The sequence below is a fragment of the Lepisma saccharinum genome, chromosome 17, assembly GCF_977018435.1.
Source record: "Lepisma saccharinum chromosome 17, izLepSacc3.1, whole genome shotgun sequence".
In the NCBI taxonomy this organism is placed as follows: Eukaryota; Metazoa; Arthropoda; class Insecta; order Zygentoma; family Lepismatidae; genus Lepisma; species Lepisma saccharinum.
The window spans coordinates 33,839,443-33,861,527 of record NC_139245.1 but is presented as its reverse complement, the minus strand read 5'-3'; the positions used below and the strand labels follow the sequence as shown (position 1 = coordinate 33,861,527).

The following is a 22,085-nucleotide window of genomic DNA, read 5'->3' as shown; positions in this document are numbered from 1 at the left end:
AAATAATTTTTGGAGAATAAGAACTAATGAAGAAATTAACCATATACTAGGGAAAGAGGATATTGTGAGATTTATTAAATAACAAAGAATGCGGTGGCTGGGTTACGTACAGAGAATGGGAAAGGATAGAAGGCAAAGGAAAGTGATGCAAGAAAAAATCTATTCAACAAGAAGAAATGAAGACCAATGACAAGATGGCTACATGGTGTCCTGGAAGATTTGCGTCACATGAAGGTGAAAAGATGATGGGAGATTGCAGAGGACAGGAATAGATGGAGGCACATAGTTGAGGAGGCCAAAGCCCATGAGGAGCTGTAGCGCCATGTGGTAAAGTAAGGTAATAAGTTCTCTATCACAAGGGGATATAGAGATTCTCTATCTAGGCGATAGATATATCTTCTCAATGGTTCCGTATCTACGATTCTCCTGTCCCTTCCACCCACTTGTCTTATTTACTTTATTCATATCAACTCACGAAATACCATGAATCTAACGAAAACACACAGATATAGTTAGAACAAGAAACACACCTCGCGTCGAAGGTTCCAGACTCGAGTTCTGGATTTTTTGAGAGGGTGATTATTCCTGTGTGTGTATATCATCTTTGTCTAAAAAATATTCCTCATTATTGCCGTGATTAACCTAGGGAGAGACCAAAGCGACTGAAATAACAAAAGTACAGAAAATGCAAGACACATCTGCCTAGACATGTTATATCTTGGGAATTAGCAATCTGAAAATTAACTTGCGTTTCAGTCGGGTACTTGGGAACGAGTTTCGTGTTGTATCGTTTGGAGTGTTGGTTATCGTGTCGGACTAGCATGCGCGTAACCCGAGTTCGAGCACAGCCGAAGGGATTTTTTTTGTCTAATTTCATCCAATTTTATTTATAAAACTGAGGTTTCTGCAAAACCTTTTGAATTGCATTCCACTTCGTATGTTGGTAATCTGAAAGCAGCAAAGATGAAAATTTGATGTTCCGAAGCGACGATGTATTTGTGTATATGTTGAAAAAACACAGTTATTAATTAGTGAAAAGCATGCAGCCACGTGATCATTGAGAACGCTTCCTAGTTGTCAGTGCTGATATGGCAGTAGCTACAGTCTGTCAACACACACCAACTTTCACGCTCCCCGTAAAATGATTACCTTTCCACGTTTAAAAATCATGAGTGCTGTCTAAAGCAATACTTTGATACTCGCGTTTGCATGTTCGAATCTAAAGTAATACCAATTTTTTTTCCCCAGCAAATGACATTGAAACCATAAATAACTGTTTGCAATGTGATATTGATATCATGTATGGAAAGAATAAAAATGGAGAATTTCGCTTAAAACAACTTATAAATATATTAAATTATGTGGATACCTGATCTGAAATGTACGATGCACGATCAGAGAGCCTGAATGTTGCATTGAAAATTGCAGAGAACAATGACTGACTTAACAGTGAAAGGTTTCTCCATGCTCCAATGGGATTTTATTTATAACTATAAATAAACAAGGCAGAAGGACACGGATTGGTATGATGAACTAAATTGTAAACTAAAAGTTTTAATTGAAGAAACAAATCACGTTCACGGTTAAAAATAGGGCATTCAATTTCAGGCACATTACACTAACTGAAAGACTATTTTCAAAATTAATAGTATCACCCGTTTTTCACCTTTTTCTCAGTTGTCACACATGTCAATTTCCTCTATATTCTCTGTATTCTCATTGGGACAAACACACACATGCATGCTCGAACCGAATATTGGTAAGTTTGATACGCGGTTTAGGCACAAGTGATTGGAATCCCACTTTAAACTATAGATCCAGTTTTCTTACTGTGCATAAAGTGGACTTGATAAGAAAAAAATGGAGGAAAAGCGCTGGAACGTTTCGATGAGTTCCAAGTGCCCTGATGAGGCGAAGCTATAAAAGGATTTTCAAGTGGTCAAGTGGCCCCATGGTAGCGGAAAGAAGACTTTGGGTTTGAATCCAGTTTTATTGCCCTATTTTCTTTTTAAATAACTCGAACAACTAATTATTGCATTTTTTAAAATAAATTATTGGAGTAAAGGTTAAATACATTTTTACTTTATTTTTGGGTTGAAATCTTTACCGTTTTAAATTTTATTTGTGAAAATTATTTTTTACGATAGTTTTTTCACATGTCTCATCATTTTACAAACATACTCAATAAAATGTTATGCCTGGCGAAAGTATATATTTCTTTCGAGAAAATAATCCAGAAATACATATAATACTATTCACAAGAAATTATCGTAATCGTTTGGAAAACAAAATTCAATTCAAAAGTCAACAATTCGCACAGCAAATAAAATAAGAATGTTCGCAATAAATAAATTGAAATATATGTATAGTCGCTCCAGTTAAGAAAAAAATGGAAGCAATCAAACGGGAATCGAACCCAGTATCTCCTGCGTGCCAAACTAACACGCTACCACCACACCATCTGGTCTTCTGTCAGTCGGACAATATAATCATCTTGTCAGTAACGCTTGCTAAGTTTCTAATCTTTGAAGCTCTTGTAATTTTTGTTGTGTGTCACGGAGTTATGTTTACTTCAACATTTGAGAACACAATCCAAACATACGTAAATTTTGTACACAGAAAACATGGGTTTTCTGCACATAATTACGAAGCATGCGCTCTGTCAAGGACTAGAAGGAACCTCGCAAAAGTTACCGAAGCTTCTCTGCGGTGCTGACAGTTGGCCCCGGAGTCACGTGGTATCAGTGCTTATCAGTCGACATGACCTTGTGCCTGCAGAACCAGCACACTGAAATGAACGAAGGTATTTTACGTGATTTGTAAGCTGGAACAAAACACGCCACGCGTTACAACAGACAGAGGTTTGCCTTCAGCTTTCGGACAGACAAACCACACTACGCATACAGACAGAGTATAACGTAAGATAAAAGGAAATTATTTCTCCGTCTCCTCAAACTGACAATTTTATTGCCTTTTTTGGAGTTCTTTGACCACAGAAACGGATTATATTATAATAATAATCCTATAGCGCTACAGCCCAATATTGGACCAAGGCTTACCTACCGACTGCTGGCCTCCCTCCCACGCGGGCCACCAGGGGGGCGTGGAGATCTGCAGCCAGACTAGGGGGACGGGTGGTCGGCCCGACCAACCCCCAGCCGTTGTAGGACTTCACGACCGGAAGAAACAAAGGCTATCTATTATTTTTAAAGATTACAATGAATAATTGTTATTTGATTAGGAAACTAAAAATGACTTCAGTATTCCTATGCAGTACACAAGAGATTCTAAACACACTCTAAAACATACTACTGTTCGTTTCAACGTATTATTTCAACAACCAAGACACAAAATAAAGGGCATGCTTAAGAAAAAATATGTTTCTGTGATTATCAAGTGCATTACGTGGTTAACATCAAGTTTGGATTTTCCGGTTATCCAAATATTATTAATTTTGAAAATAGTCTTTCAGTTAGTGTAATGTGCCTGAAATTGAATGCCCTATTTTTAACCGTGAACGTGTTTTGTTTCTTCAATTAAAACTTTTAGTTTACAATTTAGTTCATCATACCAACCTGTGTCCTTCTGCCTTGTTTATTTATAGTTATAAATAAAATCCCATTGGAGCATGGAAAAACCTTTCACTGTTCATAAGTCAGTCATTGTTCTCTGCAGTTTTCAATGCAACATTCAGGCTCTCTGATCGTGCATCGTACGTTTCAGATCAGGTATCCACATAATTTAATATACAAGGGTCGTTCAAAGTTGACCGGGATTTTCGTACGTAAAAAATCGATGAATAGCCGGATCATGATGAAACGTGCGGGTAACGTAATGTATTCCTTCGCGAGTAACTAGCGCCCGGCATGACGTATTTCGCGCATGCGCAGCAGATGCAACGAACATGGCGGAAAGCAGTGTGTCTGTAGAGCAGCGGTGTGTAATCAAATTTCTCGTGAAGGAGAAAGTGAAACCAGCTGAGATTTTCAGACGATTGCAAGCACAGTATGGTGAACAAACGATGTCGCGGACAAGAGTGTACGAATGGTGTGAGCAGTTTCGCGAAGGACGGGAGCTGGTGACAAATGAAGCGCATGGACATATTCGCCCGACTGCAGTCACACCAGTGAAATCGCACGTGTTGAGCAAATTATTCTTGAGAACCGGCGAGTAACAGTGCGGGATATTGCTGCCGAGGTGAATATCAGTGTCGGGAGTGTTGAGACAATCATTCACGACCACTTACGCTTCCGAAAAATCTGTGCAAGGTGGGTTCCCCGCCAGCTGACATTCGATCAGAAGTGGACACGCAGGACGGTCTGTGAACAGCTTCTGAATAGGTTTCGAGCAGAAGGTGATGATTTGTTGCAATCCATCATCACGTGTGATGAAGCATGGTTGCACAATTCAACCCCAGAGACCAATAGACGCAGCATGGAGTGGCGGCATAAAGGTTCCCCGTCCCCCAAGAAAAGCAAAACGCATCCGTCCGCTGGAAAGATCATGGCAAGTGTCTTCTGGGACATGAAGGGCGTTATCCATGTGGATTTTCTGGACAAAGAGAGCACGATTAATGCCCAGTATTACTCCACATTGTTGAGTGGTGCTGTACGAAAGTCCATTCGCAAGAAAAGACTTGGGATGTTGTCTGGAAATGTCATTCTTCTCCATGACAATGCCCGCCCTCACACGGCCAATGTGACAACAACAACTCTGGCCAACATGCGCTGGGAAGTTCAGCCCCATCCCCCCTACAGTCCGGATTTATCCCCCAGTGATTATCATTTGTTTGCACCACTTAAAGACCATCTGGGAGGGAAGAAATTCACGACAGACGAAGCACTGCGGAGCGATGTCCTCCATTGGCTACGACAACAACCAAGTTCTTTCTACGCCAAAGGAATTCGGGAGCTGCCAGAACGATGGCAACGGTGCCTCGGCGCGCACGGAGAATACTTTGAAAAACTGACATAGTTTGGTGTTTCTTCTGCTACCTATTTCCTCTGCAGAAATAAAAGTCCCGGTCAACCTTGAACGACCCTTGTATTTATAAGTTGTTTTAAGCGAAATTCTCCATTTTTATTCTTTCCATATATGATATCAATATCACATTGCAAACAGTTATTAATGGTTTCAATGTCATTTGCTGGTCGGGCTGACCACCCGTCACCCCAATACTGGTCTAAGATCTCCACGCTCTAACAGGTGACGGAGGAACAGTGTGGGAGGGAGACCAGCAGTCGGTAGGTAAGCCAAGGCTCTCACGGGCTGTAGCACTATGGGTTATTATTATTATTATTATTATGTCATTTGCTGGGGGAAAAAATTGGTATTACTTTAGATTCGAACATGTAAACACGAGTATCAAAGTACTGCTTTAGACAGCACTCATGATTTTTAAACGTGGAAAGGTAATCATTTTACGGGGAGCGTGAAAGTTGGTGTGTGTTGACAGACTGTAGCTACTGCCATATCAGCACTGACAACTAACAGTTGGGCTGAAAAGTTCGTAGGCTAACATAGTAAAAAATATTTTTTTGACAAAATTCGATTTTATTATTCAATATAGTTGCCTTCGAGGGCGATACAACGATTATAGCGGTCATACAATTTTTTGATGCCATTTTTATAGTACGATTTCTCTTTAGCCTCAAAATAGGCCTCAGTTTCGGCGATTACCTCTTCATCAGTGCTAAATTTCTTTCCAGCGAGCATTCTTTTAAGGTCTGCAAACAGGAAAAAGTCACTGGTGGCCAGATCTGGAGAATATGGTGGATGGGGAAGCAATTCGTAGTCTAATTCATATAATTTTGCCATCGTTTCCATTGATTTGTGACACGGTGCATTGTCGATTGTGAGCACGCGCGGCACCCATTTTGCACACAGCTTTCGCATGTTCAAATATTCATGCACAATATGTCCAACACGTTCCTTTGATATTTTTAAAGTCTCAGCTATCTCGATCAACTTCACTTTACGATCATTTAAAATTATTTTGTGGACTTTTTTGATGTTTTCGTCGGTAACAGCCTCTTTGGGGCGTCCACTGCGTGCATCGTCTTCGATGCTCATTTCGCCTCGTTTAAATTTAGCAAACCACTTCTCAACGGTTGATTTTCCTGGTGCAGAGTCCGAATAATGTTTATCAAGCCAAGCCTTGGCTTCTACAGTATTTTTTTTCGCCAAAAAGCAATGCTTTATTAACACACGAAATTCTTTTTTTATCCATTTTTTCACAATAACAAAAGCTGCTTCACTCACAATGCTATATCTCACGAACTAATTATCCGGCAGCTGTGAAATTTATACACGTATCTTTTGAAGGTTAGTACTAAGTAAAAATTACATGGATTTAATTCTAGTAACGCCATCTATGAGTCAGCCTACGAACTTTTCAGCCCAACTGTTAGGAAGCGTTCTCAATGATCACGTGGCTGCATGCTTTTCACTAATTAATAACTGCGTTTTTTCAACACATACACAAATACATCGTCGCTTCGGAACATCAAATTTTCATCTTTGCTGCTTTCAGATTACCAACATACGAAGTGGCATGCAATTCAAAAGGTTTTGCAGAAACCTCAGTTTTATAAATAACATTGGATGAAATTAGACAAAAAAAATCACTTCGGCTGTGCTCGAACTCGGGTTACGCGCATGCTAGTCCGACACGATAACCAACACTCCAAACGATACAACACGAAACTCGTTCCCAAGTAGCCGACTGAAACGCAAGTTAATTTTCAGATTGCTAATTCCCAAGATATAACATGCCTAGGCAGATGTGTCTTGCATTTTCTGTACTTTTGTTATTTCAGTCGCTTTGGTCTCTCCCTAGGTTAATCACGGCAATAATGAGGAATATTTTTTAGACAAAGATGATAAACACACACACAGGAATAATCACCCTCTCAAAAAATCCAGAACTCGAGTCTGGAACCTTCGACGCGAGGTGTGTTTCTTGTTCTAACTATATCTGTGTGTTTTCGTTAGATTCATGGTATTTCGTGAGTTGATATGCATAAAGTAAATAAATAAGACAAGTGGGTGGAAGGGACTGGAGAATCGTAGATACGGAACCATTGAGAAGATATATCTATCGCCTAGATAGAGAATCTCTATATCCCCTTGTGATAGAGAACTTATTAGAAGAATGAAAATACAGATTAAGCGAACAAATTTGATGTGTATCCTTACGTCAAAATGCCGAGAAAAAAATAGTACATACTTCGTCACTAATAGAAAAGAATAAAAAAAACTGTCCTTGGTGGTGATCGAACCTAGATCTCACTGGTGAAAGCTCTGTACGCTAACCAACACTCTATCAATAACACCATGTTTTCTTTTTTACAGTCAGTCTGTTTTTTTCCTCAACACCTGAAGACGAAAATGCATCTTAATTTCTCTCATAATTGTTTCATTGTCTATTATTAGAAACCACGTATGTCAAAAATTGACGCATTCTTTCTGTGAAAAGTCCCATGTTTCGCACATCGTGCTTCTCCATTTACTGTTATTTGGACATTCACTTGGAAGTTAAAACTTAGCTTTGTGTGTTTGTTTTCACGTGCATGTGTGTGAGAAGAGTGGTGTGCACGTGTGTTCGATGTTTTTCTGGGTATTATTTTCGTTCAAACCATTAATATAATTGTAAAATATGGAATTTACTGTAATGCAAGGAGTGAAAATATAAACCCAGTTCGTCAGGTTCGTTCCCAAACAACATTAAATAATGGAACGTAACGTGGACCGAGTATTATTCTATGTCGAGAACACGAGACATTACGATCGACAATCTTCATCTCGTATTTCTCTTTGGCATCACTACTCAATTTACAGAGATGTATACCCGTGACTGGTATACAAGCCGCAGAATTGCACTGTTGGTTGGGTTGTCTAGTCACAAGGCGCGTGGTGGTCAGACATGGATGGCTTGCTTCAGTGCTTCTTCAATAGGGTCGTTACAACCCAGAAGTGTCCGTGACTGTACACACACTTTTTTTTCCGATGGAGCAGAAATACGTTCTCCCAGGGGGGAAATAACACTATTCCAGGAAAGGCAAGGAAAATATACTTTAAAAAATTGACAATAATTTATTTTCAATTATTTGATTGATTAATTTGGTTTATTCGACCTCCGTTTTCTGCCATTTTTGCGAAGATTCATTGATTGATTTGTTGTTTTAAGTCCACTTTATTCAGAGATAGGTTAAACGGGACGGGACGTACAGTTTAAAGTGGGATCCGAACTACTATGTGCCTCCACCGGGTATCGAACCCGGGACCCCTTGATTATGAGGCGATGACGTTATAGTCCACGCGTTTACTTCGTTAACGTCGAGGAACTAAAGAAAGCCGCCGCCGGGATAAATAGCGGGCGAGTTGTTTTCGTCCAAACACACTCAACCTTCAGCCAATGGGCGCAGCTGTCATCCTGCTCGTCTGCTCCACGTGGAGTCTCAGTTACATGACTGCGGATACGCTGTTGCCGTACTTTGCCGTGCTTTTGCGCGGAGGGACAAGGTGGCGTAGAGTAGATGTGTGGCAACACTGTGCATTGAATGTGATTGCTGCAGCTGGTGGGCGCGCTCCGTGGACTTCAAAGCCAGCCGGTTGTTAACGTAGCTAGCGTGTCGACTATACCACTTAGCCATCACTTTTGCGAAGATGAGGATGAGTGATGATATCATGAAAATGATGAACACTCGCAGAGAATACCCGTGCCCAGACCTGGTTTTGAACTCGGAACCTCTGATGGCGTATCGCACTGTGCTAACCACTCTGCCAAGGACGTCGGCTTGAATTGCAAAGGTAATAACACTTGTTTTATTTTCCACGTAAACAAAAACAATGAACCAAATGAAAGTTTTGACCATCCGTTTTCCGGAGGGTAAGTGTCCCCCCCTTCCCTCTTTCCGCTGGATGCGCCCATGGTCCAAATGCGTGTCATGATCCCATACCTTTTTCTGTTTGTGTAAGATCTATAAGTTGATATGATCAGCGAATTGTTTCTAAACCAACAAGAAAAGCCTTCAGGGTGTTTGATGTAGGCAACTTGTTCTAACATGCCAATCTTGCGGCATAAGTTTGCTAGTTGAATGTTTTTCAGAAAGAGCCAGGTTGAAGTTAAGTGTTAGGAACATGCTTTACGCCGATGTTCAGTTGTACATCATTCTACGGAAGTTAAGATCTTGCGCTTCTTATCACATGAAGTTAGCGACAAATTACTCATCCCAACGCTTCAAGTAATTAGGGCACAGCGGCTCATTTTGTTCCGCCAATCATAAACGAAGGCGGTGCCCCAATTAGGAACTTAAGTTAGTTAATTTTGCGTTCATTGGTTTACAAGAAATGCACCGGGGAGCTACTTTGTTCGTCGCGTTATCACTTTGAAAAGGCACGAAGGGCGAAAATGATATGGTAAACTCGCCTAATTACAACCTTATTTGCAATAGCAAATATACAGTGTTTTCCACAGGTATTGTGGCTCATTTACGTTTCGCAGTCATCTGTCCCACGAAACAAAAGGTTTTATGTTCAAATCCTCGTTTAAGCACTGACGTTTCTCTGCGTCCCTTCAGCGATTTCAATATTAATCGTCATCGCCACGACAAAGTAGCCAGGGTATAATTACTAGTACAGGGTATCTATAAAGGAACTCAAGGGTTTTGAAGCTAAATATTTTATTAAAAACTGAAACTCAGGAAAAAGTAAATACATATTTTTGAAGGTAATGTTAGGAAGTTTTGTTTACAATTTAGTAAATTCCATCCAAACGATAATCAACTTCTTGCCACATCCTGGCCAGCATCTCTGGGGTGATGGTTGCCACAGATGGGATAATTCTTTGCCTTAGATGGTTGACATCTTGAATTTTCTCCGCATAAACCATATTCGTCACATGTTCCCATAGAAAAAAGTCTAAGGGAGTAAGGTCCGGACATCTTGGAGGCCATGGAATAGGTCCTTTCCTTCCAATCCACACTTCCAGTTTCTTTATACACCTTGAGCCATTGACGAATGATTTTGTCCGAAGCCTAAACACCACCATACTCGCGTCGAAAGTTCCGCTGTACAGTAATAACAGATCCAGTTTCTACAAGCCGTATCACACACTGCGCCTTCTGTCGCGGCGTCGCCGTTGCACTGAACTGCACTGGCTGCGTTCGGCTCTGCTCGGCCACTTCAAGGTCAACGTTGCGCAGCGTTGCCAATCTTTGTTGGAATAAACTCCAAACGACGTGAATAAAACTTGATGAGCTACTGATTTCAAAGTAATTAACTGACCTGAGTTACCTAATACCGTTTGCGCGCTACCATTGTTTAAAACCCCGGATTTCTTTCATAGACACCCTGTACTCAAATGCAGGTACTGGTGTACGCAAGATTTTCTCTGGGGGACAAGGGGAGGGGGGGCTAGATAGTAGATAGTTGCTTTCTAAGGGGACGGTATACACAATAATATATTTCGTATATTTAGAGCTTTCTAAACCTCAAAGATGGCAATCGGGAGTAATTTTAAAGCGGGTTCCATTCACCAATCTAGTTTCCCCCCCCCCTGAGTTCTTCACGGCTTTTATTTGAAAAAAAAATATTTTCTCAATTTCGGAGGGGGTTGTTGCCCCTTCAGCTCCCTCTACGTACGGCAGTGAATCCAGGAGTAGAGAGAAACTTAAATTAATTCAGGACCCAGCACCTTTTTCTCAAGACCCACTTTTTTTTGGCAAATATGCTTTAAGAAAGTCATGAATCAATTACGATAAGCTATCAAATATGATCATAAAATATTTATTAATTAATACAAGACTGAATCAAAAGTAATAAATTACTGTGGCAGAGTGTCATTCCAGTACACGACCGACTCTAGCATATCGCCATAGATTTTAAAATTCGCCTAGCAACAGTAAAAAAAAATAATGACATGCTTAGTATTTTGATTTAATAATGCAAGTGATACAAACTTTGAAAAATATGTACTGTACTCGTTATTTTTATTTTCACAAGCGAACTCGATATATTAAATATATAAAAATATATATTTTTTTAGCACTCAATTTGAAATTTCAAGCAGCATGGCGGCCGGGCGCCCTGTGTTTTTTCCCTCCTTCTTAAATTATTTCTGGCATGTTTTTATTGAATGATTGATTTAACAGGCCATTCGGTTTAGCTTGAGCTCTGGCCTTCAGCTGCTCAGAAGCCTACAATGCGAGAGTTCCACTGACTGTGACAGCAGAGTTGCTAACCGCCTTAACAATTACCAATATCCATAATCTGCCTTCATGGGATTTTCGGTACTTAGTGCTGTCTGCATTTGCTTTTTTTGTTTTTCTTTGGTTTTTTTAAGCGACAGTTTGAGAAGGTGATAGTTCAAGGAGAAGAGTGACAGAGGATTCTTTGTATCGGTGAAACCTCATTTATTAAGCCCCCTCGGCGAAAGAGGCTTCCTCCCTCTCCTCCCTTTCCTCTCCAGAAGGGGAGGGGGCAGACCATGAAGAACAGTGCTGAGCTTTAGATTCGTAAATATAGGGTGTTTCATAAAGTGCGCAGTTTCTAAATCGCTTGTCATTTTTTGTTTGAAGGTTGGCAACACTGTTCTTATCATTTTCGTAATATCTGATAACTCCGATTATTACTTGAGCAATTTGTTGGCATTTGTTCAGTTTAGTTGCCATGGAGCGGTTCACTATCGAGCAACGCGTCGTTATCTTGAAAACACATTACAGAAAAGGGGAGTCTTATGCACACACAGTTCGTAATCTTTGCGCGATCTTCGGACGTAACTATGCCCTCACTGCTACAACAGTTAGGAGGTTGGTGAAGAAATTCGAGATATCCGGGTCAGTTGCAACCATAAATTCGCCTGGAGGGGTGTAAGGGGTACCTTCCACGTAGGCGCCCAAAAGTCAACCTCACTTCCACGTAGTGCACCCTGGACTAATGACTAACGAGGCTCTGGCGACTGGCCCGATGGCCAGTATAATTTTGTTTGTATTGTCCTGTTCTTTTGTCCTTATGTGTGCTGAGTGCCCCTTTACGGCCTCAGCTTTTGGCGAAAGTCAGAACATTATAATATTTTATGATTTTAGTTCTGCAACGATAGAGTTGCTATTTGTAACGATAAGGGGCTGGTCCCCGTATAATGTGACGGGAGCAAAATAGCTTAAGTGCTGACGCTCCCAAAATTTTAAATTCAACTTCAATTCGCCTGGGCGAAAACGTAGTCGTCGCACAGATGAAAACATGGCAGTAGTGCAAGACAGAGTGAATGTTAACCCGCGAAGTCACTTCGACTTGGTTCACAACAGTTTGGGATATCGGTATCCTTAGTGCAACGAATACTGAAAGAACACCTTCATATGCACCCTAACAAGGTTCAATTGACGCAAGAGATCAAAGTAACCGATCATGCGAAACGAAGAAATATGCCATATGGACATATACCAGACATCATTTTTCACTTTTAAATCGCATACGGACATGTGCTGGATACTTTTCACTTTTCAATTATTAAATCGTAATGAATGTGTAAAATGATAAAAATGTCAACTTTCATGCAATTTTGACTGAGTTATTGCATTTTCAAAAACTGCGCACTTTATGAAACACCCTTTATATTTCTTTTAATAAGACAACAGCATAGCATACAGCCTTTTCCAGTTTCATGTCTAGTGGAATTATAACTTGCGTGAATTGCAACATTGCTCCTATGAGTCACATGACGTCTTCTGCAGACGACAAACATTCCCCGCTTTGCGCATGCCAGAGATCAGGCTAAACCCAATGTGCTGTACTTCGCTTTTCTACCAGTCTTGGCCAATTGCAAAGTAAGAATGAACGTTGATGAAATAGTTGAAGAATCACAAACACATATGGACGAGACACAACACAGGCTCCTTACGGGATTATACTGGGTGTCCAGTCACAGACACTTCTGGATTGTAATGAATACGTTGATTGATTTGGTGTTTTAATAAGTCCACTTTATGCACATAGGATAATCAGGACTGGAAATACAGTTTAAAGTGGGGTCCGAACCAGCTTCCACCGGGAAATACATTGACTTTCAATGGAATCGTCACAAGGCAGGAGTGTCCGTGACTGTACATCATGGAAGAGAGGTTTGATTGTTTGTGTGTTTTCAGACAGAGCCACCCTTTTCAGCCTTGTGGCACGTTTTAATTTAGATGCTACGAATTGAAATTACGAAATTGAATTTATAAAACCACTTTAACCACAGATTTCATTACCAGTCTTTTTCCAACTGGCCTCATCACTGATTAACATGTTTTAGTTTTGCATCGGATGCTGTAATTAATCATAACGTTTTAATTCTTCCACCAAGGGGACCTTTGACACGAAATTTCCATTTGTCATTCATCAGCACTGCAATAACTGATTTATTCGCTTTTCAGCAGTGGCAGCGGCGTTTAGGGGGCGATGGGAGCCCTTGCCCCACACTTTTTACGACTGTTGCTCCCGCACTATACTAAATTTTATATACCAAGGAAAAGTAGACTGTCCTTCCCCCTCCCCCAGTTTAGGAACCAAACCGCTGCCATTGCTTTTCAGTATTGTTTTCTTTCTACTTCATTATTATGGCTTGCCGGTGGCGTTGTGATAAATCGTCGCCTTGTAATCAAGGCATCCCGGGTTCAAAACCCGGCGGAGGCTTATGCTGATTTGATTGATTGATTGATTTTTATTTGATTGATTTGCTTTATTTTACTTCGCTTTTGTGCCGCTTTTGACTAATTTTTGAAGCTGGGGATGGTGATGATATGATGAATGGACACTCACAAACATCCATGCCAAGGCCGGGATTCGAACCCGGGACACTGGCGTCGAAGCGAGATGTACTAACCACTCCGCCACACTTTGGATCACACTTTGAGCTTTTTATTCAGTAACGATTATCCTATCTGTGCATAAAGTGGACTTAAAACAATTCAACTTAAATTGTATTTCATTACTAGCATCTCCATTTTGATCTCTTTTCGTCAATCGCGATAAGGAAAATTTTCATCACATGAAACAGATGGAAAATCCAAAACGAAACACACATGCTCTCGTTAAGAAATGAACAATTTGAGATAGATAATATCGTCTGTTTATTGGTTTCCCTTAAAATCTCTTCATACTTCTTTATACCCGAACACCGAATCGAAAACAAATTTCTACCCTACATAATCAAGAGCAAATAAGTATTTATCCTTGTAGCTTAACAGTATTAGGCAAGATTATTCAACTTCAAGTTATTGTTTTTCTTGAAGAACAATAGTAGACACGATCCTATTCCAATTAAACCATTTTATTTTTGCATGTATTTTCCTTGTTTTTCTATTTTACATGGTTCTATGTATCTCATTAGTTTCAACACGACGATGAGTATGAATGGATGAAGTAGAATAAGTGATAAAGGCATTCCTTATCAAAGATTCGATCCTAGGGACCTCGGCTTTGTAGCACCTTTTTAGAGCCATATCACCGAGGAGACTGGGTGATTTGTACCAGAACATTCTACAATATTCACTGGTATTAATTATTGCAGGAATATTATGTTTGTATCCATAAAATTGTAAAAGTAGTCAAAATACAAGACTTGTAAGTTGATAAATTCTTCTCATTCTCCAGAAAGAAATTAGAGCCTCGCCGATGGCGCAGTGGTAGCGTCGTCGCCTTGTAATCAGGACTTCCGGGTTCGATACCCGGTGGAGGTACATAGTGGTTCGGATCCCACCTTACACTGTAGGTCCAGTCCCGACTAGCCATACTGTGCACAAAGTGGACTTAAAACACCAACTCAATCAATCCAGAAAGATATTATAGGTATTTCGATTAAGAGTCATTCCATGCCAAATCAACACAGATATGTGCAATTTCCAACCTGACCATCTCCGATTTTCATGAAATTGGGGAGTTGAAACTATGAATGGAACTTAGTAACTATGAAAATTTTTAGTTTCGTTGATAAATTCTTCTCATTCTCCAGAAAGAAATTAGAGCCTCGCCGATGGCGCAGTGGTAGCGTCGTCGCCTTGTAATCAGGACTTCCGGGTTCGATACCCGGTGGAGGTACATAGTGGTTCGGATCCCACCTTACACTGTAGGTCCAGTCCCGACTAGCCATACTGTGCACAAAGTGGACTTAAAACACCAACTCAATCAATCCAGAAAGATATTATAGGTATTTCGATTAAGAGTCATTCCATGCCAAATCAACACAGATATGTGCAATTTCCAACCTGACCATCTCCGATTTTCATGAAATTGGGGAGTTGAAACTATGAATGGAACTTAGTAACTATGAAAATTTTTAGTTTCGTGCGTCTTGTAATTGTAAAATTATTCAAGGTCAAATTTCGCATAAATTGCCCTTTTTGAGGCCGCTTAGCTATACTAAATGTGCTGTAACTCCGCCACTATTTTGCCTAGGAAGCTCAAATAAAGCTTATTGTACAGGGAATTGAACAAGCTTTCCAGTGATATATAACAAGCACACCTTTAGATAAAAATATAATTTTGTCACGTGACCTAGACCTTTGACCTTGAATATCTCAAAACATGTCTTCACCAAAAACCGTGAAAAAAATATATTTGGTCCCTCATGCCATACTATAAAACATATCAGAAAAATCATTCTCGGACTGCAATGGGATCAGAAGATACAAAATAATATGTGTAACTATGTGACTGATAAAAGCCTCATTACATGAACTATGACGAGTCAAAAGTCCCTTAACACCCCCTACAAAATGCAAAGGAGTTATCCTGGTCATGAAAGAAATAGATTAGGCACAGAGAGATAGATCCCTAACTGTGTCTGTCAAGCTCAGGTCCGGCACATTGTTGCCCGCCATATTGAATTCAACGCAAAAATTACAAAGGAAAGGGTGTGAAGTGATATATCAAATCAGACAAGGATTTCACGATAAATGTAGCGGCGAAAGTTTTTCCAAAGTATTTTTAACCAGCAAAAAGTTATTACTGCGTGCTTGTAACCATTTTCTCCTTTTCGAGGTGTTAAAAACAAAGTATTAAGAATGCTCCAAATGTGTTAGGAACTCGTCGAGATCACGCTGACATCTTGGGTGAGAAAGAAGTATACGCACCATTGCATATGATTTTAATCAGCAACATTCACCAAATACTTGAATAGTGGAGAATATTGGGAAAAGTATCTCAAACAATTACGTGACACTTCCTTTGGAATGAAAAATTCTTCAGTGACGAGACTAAGTTTTATGTTCACGATAAAGTTAATAAAAATTATATGCAATACCTGTTATTTGATAATCTACAGTAGACAGATCCCAGCCGAATGTTTGTTGCTGGTAAGCTAATGAAGTTGTATATTGTATGGAGAACGGGAATGGTTGGTCCATATTCAACATCGGGACCTTAAATGCGTGGGCTTCTTGGATGTGTTAAGTGAACAGGTTTTTCATCCTTGCTTACGGGATATGGCACTTTTCCAGAGTTTTGAAACAGGACAGAGTGTGACCATACTATGTGAATATTTTGGCAAATTCTTCATGGTAAATTTCTAGGTAGATTGATGGGCAGACGGGGATCTATGAAAAGGCCTGCACATTCCCCAGATCTAACATCTTAGGAGGACTTTAACTTCAGAAACATTTGAAGAGAATGGTGCATGCACTAAAAGTCCCTGATATTGACCATCTGAGAGAAGGCATAGTTGCTGCTTGCGATGATGTTGCACCTGCTACATTGCCAAATGTTCTATGTGAGTGTGGGAGACGCCAACGAGTGTGCTCACAGGAATATTGACAACACTATAATGTGCATATATCGTAAGTGAGATATGCGTATAACGTTTTGCTGCCTAAAAATAAGTTGGAAAAACCTTCGCTGCTTCATTTCTCGTGAAATTGTAGCCTGATTTGATATATTACATCAGCCCCTTTCCTTTGAAAGCTTTGCGTTGAATTCAATATGGCGGGCAACAATATGGCGGGCAACAATATGCCGGACCTGCGCTTGACAGACACAGTTAGAGATCTATCTCCCTGTGCCTAACCTATTTCTTTCATGACCAGGATGACTCCTTTGCATTTTGTAGGGGGTGTTAAGGGACTTTTGACTCGTCATAGTTCATGTAATGAGGCTTTTATCAGTCACATAGTTACACATATTATTTTGTATCTTTTGATCCCATTGCAGTCCAAGAATGTTTTTTTGATATGTTTTATAGTATGGCATGAGGGACCAAATATATTTCTTTCACGGTTTTTGGTGATGACATGTTTTGAGATATTCAAGGTCAAAGGTCTAGGTCACGTGACAAAATTATATTTTTATCTAAAGGTGTGCTTGTTATATATCACTGGAAAGCTTGTCCAATTCCCTGTACAATAAGCTTTATTTGAGCTTCCTAGGCAAAATAGTGGCGGAGTTACAGCACATTTAGTATACTGTTATACACTGTTTTATTCCTAGTTCAAAAGTATAGATACGAAACATTGCATGGATGCACGTAGCCGCCATTTTTTTTTTTAGCGATTTGGAACAACCAGCTTAAAATTTCAGATTAGAAAACATAATATTTGGATTCAGCATACCCAAAAACATAATGTTAGACACCAAGATCACTATTTTGTTTCTGCTCCTTCAAAAGTTAATAGGACTTCATTTCGTATGGCCGCCATTTTGTTTTCTAGCGATTTGTAGCACATAGCTTAAAATTTCAGATTAGAAAACATAATATTTGTATTCAGCATACCCAAAAACATAATGTTTGACACCAAGATCACTATTTCCTTTCTGCTCCCTCAAAAGTTATTAGGACTTCATTTCGTATTGCCGCCATTTTGTTTTTTAGCGATTTGAAGCATATAACACCAAAATCGAGAGTGGCAAACAAAATATTCGTAATCAGCACATCAAATACATTCAGAAAATGTTGTCTGCCCGCTTTTCCTCAAAAATTCTTCCTACAGTCAGAATTTTCGAAAATTGTCCCAGTCTACCTTGAATAATTTAACAATTACAAGCCAAACGAAACTAAAAAAAATCATAGTTACTAAGTTCCATGCATAGTTTCAACTCCCCAAATTTCATAAATTTCATGTAAATCGGAGATGGTCAGGTTTGGGACTGTGTTGATTTCGCATGGAATGACTCTTAAGTCTCTTATTTGATGCGAGTCTGCAAACTGAAAATACTTGAATCGGATAGATATGACCCCGTAGATCTCGGCAACCAGCACGTCAAGAAATCAAATTGGGTTGCATAACAGGTAGGATAAATGTGTTATAAGAAAGAACCTTCATATGAATAGCAATGGATTCGTTCAACGGATACGTACAGGCTCGCTAAGAGCAACTTTTTTAGGTGTTTATAGTTCGTCCAGTACTTGAGCTCGGCGCGATCCATCTGCTAAACAAACCAAGATCGCAAGAGGCCATAGATTACATTTGAAATTTCGGTTCATTTTAATTGTGAATCGTTTTTATTTTATGCCGTTTTCCTCCCATTTTTTGACTTATCGCGACAAAAAACTGGATTTGTATTGTCATTTTACGTCTTTTTTCTGCCACTTTTGGCGAATCGCGACGATGAGGATGAGTGAAGATATTATGAGCTTCAACACTCACACTCATGCCCTGACTATTGATTCGAACCTGGAATGTTCGGTGTTTTTGTAGACCATTGAAGCGACTTGGTAAATTAATCATGACCTTATAAGATAGATCATTTTTGTAAATATACACACTACCTTTTGTTATTAACAGACAGAGCCTGATATGTAGTCTACAAAATACAGGTTAGTTACCAGTGAAATTTTGTGTACTTGGGATGGTCAAATCCGGATAAAATTTTATCCGGATATCTGATATTTTTCTATCCGAATTTCAATTATTAATATATTTGTAATATTCGTATAATCTGTATATCGCAATATCGGAATATTATGCGGATATACTGATACGTTATCCGAACATGTGGCCATCCCTATTGTGAACGTCATACTAAGGAATGAAGGTTCTGAATGCACTCCATTAGCATTAGCTTTCGCTACATACATTATCATGTTGAATTTATATTCGTATGTGATTTCGATGTCCATGTCAATCTTAAGCTTCCTATGGGAGAACTCTGCTTCATAGCTTTACAGCGCACCAAAATTGTGACGTTTGTTCAAATCTAGGTAATTTGTAATTTGGAGGCAAGGTTAAGAAAATTGTTTCGATATAGTGTATTGAATGATAGTTTATCTGGATTTTTAGTGTATTCGACTCGATGCATATCTTTTGGCGAATTTAGTAAAATTTGTACAGAATGCCAACAGAGAGCGCGCTAAATGTAAATAACTAATATTAACTTATACATTTAATATAACTCAGAAATTATGTTTCTAACTTCGGTTGTAATTACGAAAGTTTTTTTTCTGTCAATCTTCTTCTCCTTGTGAACGTAACACGGTACATCAAACTTTTAATGACCTCAAAAGTATAACTTGCTGGCACTATTGATAAAAGAATATATATATTTTGCCTTACATTTACTTATAGTGCCCCAATTGTTCACATTTGGATTGTTTAAACTGTACAAATTTAATTGCTTAGTAAGGTAGATTACTTACGGTCATTTCTTGATTGCAGTAGAATTGTTAAACCCATATTCTCTATCGGCTGATGCATGGCTTGGCTGACTTACGGGGACTGACTTTTCATTACGTGTTATCCCTACCTCTATGGAAATTGTTCTTATTGACTGTTATAAAATGAGACTGTACTTTTGTTATAAATTTGTGATGGGTTTTGTTGTTAGAAAATGCTGGTATTTATACAGGGTGTTTTAAAAAGATAACTGAAATCAGCACTCAAACCATTTTCGGTTACCTTTTTTGAAACATCCTGTATTTATTCATAACAATTGTTAATAAAATTTAGGAGTGAAATGAAGCTTTTTAAATTGGGTTGACCTTATTAACCAACTAAAGTCCACTGTACAGATAAGTTAATCCTCTTCTCAGACTTTGCTTTTAATAGTTGTTATATAATACCCATTTCCAAACTAATTTCAATTGTTAATCTTGTAATGCTGTTACATACGTCACCATATATTTAGTTACATACTTGTTTACGTTTCAATTCACTGTACTCTTTTTTTCTTTTCAGGTATGCAAAATCGGAATTCCTAGGCCAGAAATGTGATGCATTTTCAGTTTTGTTTGGAAGTCAGAGTAGGTAAGATTACTTTCACAATTTTAAAACTATTCTCTGAAGAATATTTCGTCTACGTTCTCGGTGTGTGTGTGTTTGGTGTTGTAATTAATTAATTTTCTCTTTTTCACTCGTTCTTGCGAGGATATATCCATCCATCAAGAACTGTCATCTATTATTTGATGCTTTTCTGCTTCGGATGCTTTTCCGGATAATTTTTGTTGAACGTTTTATTTGTAATTGCATGGAAAGTGCAAAAATGGGTTAATATAAGGCGCCTGTGCCAACCATTGCTTGTAATTGAACATACGGAATTCAACAATAATTCGTGCAGCGTTACCTTGGAAACTAATTGCTATTGATCTCTTTGTAGGAAAGGTATGATAATTCCATGTTGTGGGTTAAAGGTTTAGTAATGAAATTTAGTATAATCCTGGTGTCGAAATAACATATTATTAGTTTTAAGAGCTTAGTTATGCATGAAAATAGGTATGCAGGAGAGCCGTGTGCACAGCAATGGACTTAAGCAACAATTTAATGTAAGAAACCGTTTTCTCCACTTTCCCACGTTAAAGTGATGTCTCCCCAATCTCTCGGTCATTCTGGTACGCAATCGCCCACGCTGCAACTGTATCTTGCTGCTGCATATTCAGCACCATGTTGCAATGGCGGCGATTAAGGGGGGTCGAGGGGGGCAGTTGCCCCACACTTTTCACCACTTTTGTTCCCGCACTATGCTTGGCCTTATCTACAAAGGGAAATATACTGTCTTTGCCCTCCGCCACTTTTGCCACCTTGGAACCCAATCTCCGCCGCTGTCATCTTGGCTAATGACGTAAGCTCGGGCGAATGCCACTTATCTGAAATGAGAAAATGAAGTTTCAATTTTATTGCACCATTTATCATTTCCCTCTACAATGTGCAGTAGCAGGTCACATTTACTTCAAACGTGTAGTCATATTTCTGACTCACCCTGCATTTACCCCCTCGTACCACGCGGTGGCATTGAGTACGAGTGTAACAAAAGTATTTGGAAGCCTACGAGGTAATTGCTTTTCTATAGAACTTTCGGAGGAGGACAAAGGAATCTAGGTGCAAGGTCGTGCTTTTCTCGCTTCGTCGAATTGGAGAAAGAGAGTTCCCAGCTTTCTGTAAAAACGTAAACAATTTTCTTCCCTCCAGAAGTTCTGTGCGTGGTTCCTTCTCCTTGCGCAGTGGTAGGAAATTTTGTAAGAAAAGAGGCATCCATTACCAATACTCCGACCGGATTAGAAAAGGGATGGAGGAGGAAGGGGAAAAAATTGAAAGCCTTGGAGAAGTTTCGGAGAGAGGAATATTGAAGGAAGAAAAGACGCAAATTGAAGTTCGATGCTCGCTCTAATTCCATGGGGGAATATTAAATGAACTTGCAAATGTTTCTAAATGCGTCGTGGGTTCCTCCTTTCTGACATTTTTCTTCTCCAACCATTTCGATGTCTCAGTGAGACCTGGATATTATGCACCTCTCTCAGATGATGTCTGCAAAGTGAGAATCGTGCACAATTCAACCTTGAAGCTTCAAATTGTCCACCAGCATTTTCTGTTCATTTCTCTTGCCTCCTATAAGTATTTTAGGAAGATAGGTGGGCGACATAAAGTGACTAAATTACAAATGCGATCTCACTATACCGATCTTATGAGAATGAGTGATGATGTAATGAAATTAAGGAAGAAACACTCACAAAGAACACCCATGCACAAGCCGGAATTCGAACCCGGACCCCTGGCACGTGTGACTACTATTTGATCCCCGGCGGTCGAGAACCGGGATTTTTTCCACCTGTTCAAGCGGCTCCGGCGCTCACCCAGCGACTTATAAAGTGGTTACCTCTTTGGGGTAAAGGCAGCCAGGGGCGTGGT

General features: G+C 39.5%; 1 protein-coding gene across 3 annotated transcripts in view; it reads left to right on the top strand.

Annotated features, from left to right (window-relative positions):
• Nucleotides 1-22,085, top strand: part of LOC146001672 (uncharacterized) — a 713,225-nt gene that overhangs the window by 154,767 nt on the left and 536,373 nt on the right. The window contains exon 2 of one of the 3 annotated variants that reach the window (XM_083139296.1): nt 20,142-20,210. The exons of the other annotated variants lie outside the window; for them this stretch is intronic. The gene's annotated coding sequence lies outside the window, so the exon portion shown is untranslated. The remainder of the gene's footprint in view (nt 1-20,141; nt 20,211-22,085) is intronic. 3 annotated transcript variants of the gene reach the window in all.